The sequence below is a fragment of the Belonocnema kinseyi genome, chromosome 10, assembly GCF_010883055.1.
Source record: "Belonocnema kinseyi isolate 2016_QV_RU_SX_M_011 chromosome 10, B_treatae_v1, whole genome shotgun sequence".
NCBI lineage: Eukaryota > Metazoa > Arthropoda > Insecta > Hymenoptera > Cynipidae > Belonocnema > Belonocnema kinseyi.
The window spans coordinates 2,952,435-2,957,522 of NC_046666.1; the positions used below are offsets into that span (position 1 = coordinate 2,952,435).

The 5,088-nt window shown below is 23.9% G+C and overlaps 1 protein-coding gene across 2 annotated transcripts in view; it reads right to left on the reverse strand.

The window, feature by feature from the left end:
* The window catches only part of LOC117182308 (microtubule-associated protein futsch), a 58,852-nt gene that overhangs the window by 52,170 nt on the left and 1,594 nt on the right, over positions 1-5,088 (reverse strand). The window lies entirely within an intron of this gene.

Here is a 5,088-nt window from a genome sequence, read left to right on the forward strand (position 1 = left end):
TCGAAAAATTCCAGCACTAACTCAGAATTTGTTAAAATTTGAAAATTCCCGTTTCCAAGCCAGAATTTTAATTTTGTTTTCAAAAATATTCCGTTTCAAATTGAAATTAGAATTCATTCTTTAACAAAAATTCCCTGTTCCAGCTCGGAATTTATTTAAATTAAAAAATTCCCATTACCAAGACAAATTTTAATTTTTTCGGATAAAGACCAGTTTCAATTCAGAATTAATTAAAATTTGAAAATTCTCTGCTTCAACTCAGAACTAGAATTCTTTGGAAAAATGTCCTGTTCTACTTTAAAATTTTGTTCCTTTTCGAAAATTTTCAGTGCTAGCTCGGAATTTGTTAAAACCTAAAATTCCCGGTTATTATTCTGAATAAATTCTTGTTCCAACTATAAATTTGTAAAAGATTGAAAAATCTCTGTTTAAATTATGTTAAAATATTTTAATTTTAAATAGTTTAAAAATCCTGAAAATGCTTCGAGATTCTATTTCAAGATCTTGAAATTCGGGAATTCTATAATTCGGTATTTTTATTTTTCGGCTATTTTATTATTCGCGAATTTTATTATTCCGGAATTTTCCAGGTTTCTAAATTGAAGAATCAATCACTTAATCTAAAAATATTCAAAATAATACCATTTTAAGCAATTTTAAATTTTAATTACAGCTCAGAATTGGTTTAAAATTGAAAATTTCCTATTTGAATGCGGAATTTTAATTCTTTTCGAAAATTTTCCTTTTCAACTAATTGTAAGAATTAGAACTTTTTTGAAAAATTCCCTGATCCAATTAATAATTTAATTTTTTTCAATATCTCGTTACAACACACAACAATAATTTTGTTGGAAAAATTAAATTTTTCATTGAGAATTCTCCTAGATAAATTCCAGTTCCAACTCAGAATTTGTTGAAAACTGAAAATTCCTTGTTCAAATCCGGAATTTTAATACTTTGCGACAATTTTTCGTTTCCAAAAAGAATTCAAATTTTTGTAAAATTGCCCTGTTCAAACTTATAATTTAAATTTTTCTCGAAAATATTGCGTTTCAACTTAAAATTAGAATTCTTTTGAATAAATACCAGTTTCAATTCAGAATTAGTTAAAATTTGAAATTCCCGGTTATTATTCTGAATAAATTCTAGTTCCAACTATAAATTTGTAAAAGATTGAAAATTCTCTGTTTAAATTATGTTAAATTATTTTTATTTTAAATGGTTTAAAAATTCTTAAAATGCTTCGAAATTCAATTGCAAGATCTTGAAATATCTACATGTTGTTTCGAATTTTTCAAATTTAGAAATGTTATTAAAAGTTTTCCACAACTTCTAAATATCTTTTAAAATTATTCAAATTTCAAATAATTAAAAAAAAATAATTTTCAATTTTCTTAGCAATTTAAAAAAATTTTATTATTGAAAATCTTCTAAATTTTATTTTAAAATATCTTCAAATCTCCGAAACCCTACGAAAGCACTCAAGTCTGGTGAATACTTTTTTGAAATCCATTAAAATATTTAAATCCCTTTAAATTATTAAAATCCCTGGAACTACCTTCAAATTGTTTAAATATTTTAAAATACCCTAAAATATTTTAATCTTTGAAAGCCTTCAAACTACTGAAATAAATATAAAAAAAAATTCCAGCAATCTTTTAAAATTTCTTAAAATATTATCACTGAAATGAATGAAAAAATTTTTTGTAATCTTTTAAAATCATGTAATTTGTTTTAAACCCTTTACACTCTTCTGAAATTTTTTAAAGCTTTCGAAAATTCCAAGGAATGTGAAAAAAAAAATATTTTATAATATTTCAATCATTTTATCAATTGATCCGCAGGAACAATTAAATTAAAATGTTTAGAAATTTATAAAAAATAATTGAAATAAGTAGAAACTAGTAAATTTATAGAAATTCAAGTGAATTAAAAAACTTCCAGTGAATTCATAAAATTCAAGAGAATTCCAAAGAATTCAGAGTGAATTCCAAATCTCTTCAAATATTTAAAACCCTACAAAATACCACTTCCCATGAACAAATTCTCTAAAATGCACTAAAATATTATAAAATTCCGTAATATTCAATTATGATATTTTCTGAAATCATGGAAAATATATTAAAATACATTGAGAGTTTTAAAATCCCTTGAAACCATCGAAATCCGCGGAAATCTTATAAAATAACGTGAAATCTTTTACAATAGTTTAAAACCTTACACTTCCTGTAGAATCGCTCTATATCTTTAAAAAATCTAGAACATTCTTTATTATCTAATATTTCAAAATCTCTAAAGACAGTGCAAATTAATGAAATTGATTTGTAAAAATCCTCGGAATCATTAAAAATTCGCTAAAATAATTCAAATTAAAAACTCTTGAAAATGCCTCTAGAAGTTTTAAAAATCTATCCTCAAAAATTCTAGAACATTCTTCATCCTATAATCTTTCAAAAGCTCTAAAGACACTGAAAATTAATGAAATTATTTTTTTTAATCCTTGGAATCTTTAAAAATTCGCTAAAATAATTCAAATTAAAAGCCCCTGAAAAATGCCTCAGAAGTTTCAAAAATCTATCCTCAAAAATTCTAGAACATTCGTTATCCTATGATTTTTCAAAATCTCTAAAGACACTGCAAATAAATGAAATTGATTTGTAAAAATCCTCGGAATCATTAAAAATTCGCTAAAATAATTCAAATTCAAAACTCTTGAAAATGCCTCTAGAAGTTTTAAAAATCTATCCTCAAAAATTCTAGAACATTCTTCATCCTATAATCTTTCAAAAGCTCTAAAGACACTGAAAATTAATGAAATTATTTTTTTTAATCCTTGGAATCTTTAAAAATTCGTTAAAATAATTCAAATTAAAAACTCTTGGAAATGCCTCTAGAAGTTTTAAAAATCTATCCTAAAAAATTCTAGAACATTCTTTATCATATAATATTTCAAAATCTCTAGACACTGCTCGAGACCAAATTCGAGACGAGGCTCGAGACAAAATTCGAGACGAGGCTCGATACAAAATTCGAGACGAGGCTCGAGACAAAATTCGAGACGAGGCTCGAGGCAAGATTCATAATGAGATGGGTGGCAAAGAAGGGGAGGAAAGGGGAAACAGAGGGAATTTAAACGACTTGATAGGCTACGAAACTCTTTTTTGAAGGCGCGTGACTGAATATTTTTTCACGGAAAATTATTATTTTCAAACAGAAATCACAGACTCCTAGTTTTCAACTATCTTAGGTTATGTTAGGGCTTTTTGTCGAAAAGGCGTGATTACAATCTCAAAAATATGATATTTCAAAGATTAAAATTTTCTAAACAATTATTTATTTTTTGCTTGTTTTCTTTTCGGTTTTACCCGAAAGTTACTATATTTTTAAGCAAAAATCATTGGAATTTTAAGTTTCATAATATTTTTTTACAATTGTAAATTACTTTAGCGTTTTACATCAAAATTTAATATTTTAAAACAAAAATCATTATAAGTCGAACCAGATTTTTAATTTTTGACCAGTTTCAGGTTACACTTACGTTCAAGCAGAAATAAATTATTTTAAACAAAAATTGGATAAAATAAAGAAACAAAATTATATTTCAAAGATTTATGTGCAATATTTTAACAGTTTTAGGCTATGTTGGCATTTTACACTGAAATAGTATTTATTTTTCGAAAATGTGTTGTTTTTTTGCTAGATTCGCAACATCTTACATTTTTTCAGTGGAACGTAAACATAACCCAAAATTGTTAAAGAATTGTAAATTTTCATCCAAATAAAATAACTTTTTAGTAAAAATCAAAATTCACGGCGAAAAAGACTAATATAGGTTTTTTTTTTAAATTATAAACCTTATTTCGAACTATAATGATTTTTTATTCAAAATTTCATTTTTTAGTGTAAAACAACTACATAACCTAAAATTGTTTCACAAAAATGTAAATTTTCTTTCGAATTTAATAATTTTTTGTTGAACACCAATTTATGACAAAAAACATTAACATGAAAATTATTTTAAAAAAATTAATATCTTGTTTCGAACTATAATTATTGTTCTTTTAAAATACCAATTGTTGATATAAAATGTCAACATAACCTAAAATTGTCAAGGATTTGTTGATTTTCTTCAAAATCGAATTTTTTTACTAAAAATACTAACTTAAAACGAAAAACATTATCATTTTGAAACTATAATTATTGTTGTTTTAAAATGCCTTTTTTTGGTTTAAAAACGACAACATAACCTAAAATTGTTAAGGAATTGTCAATTTTCTTTAAAGTCTAATCATTTTTTTAAACTAAAAATAGCAATTAAATACGAAAAACATTAACATGCAATTTTTTAACGAAATGATAATCTTGTTTCGAACTATAATGATGGTTGTTTTAAAATTTCAATTTTTAGTGTAAAACAACTACATAACCTAACATTGTTTATCAAAAATATTAATTTATGACGAAAAACGTTATCATGAAAATTTTAATCTTATTTGGAACCATCATGATTGTTGTTTTAAAACTCAAATTGTTGGTATAAAATGTCAACATAACCTAAAATTGTGAGGGTATTGTTAATTTTATTTAAAATCTGATCATTTTTACTTAAAACACCAATTTAAGGCAACAAAAAGTAACATGAAAATATATATTGTTAATGTAAAACAACTACATATCCTAAAATTCTTTAACAAAAATGAACATTTTCTTTCAAATCTAATTTTATTAATAATTCCAATTTATGATAAAAAACATCATGCAAATTTTTTAAACAAAGTTTCAATATATTTTGGAACTATACTAATTATTGCTTTAAAATTCCAATTGCCGGCATAAAATGTCAACATAACATAAAATGTGAAAGAACTCTTAATTTTCTTCAAAATCGGGTAATTTTATACTAAAAATCCTAATTTACAACAAAAAATTAACATGAAAATTATTCTAACAAATTTTAAATGTTGCTTCGAACTATAATTATTGTTGTTTTAAAATACCAATTGTTGGTATAAAATGTCAACATAACCTAAAATTGTTCAAGAGTTGTGAAACTTATTTGAAACTTAATAATTTTATTCTGAAAATATC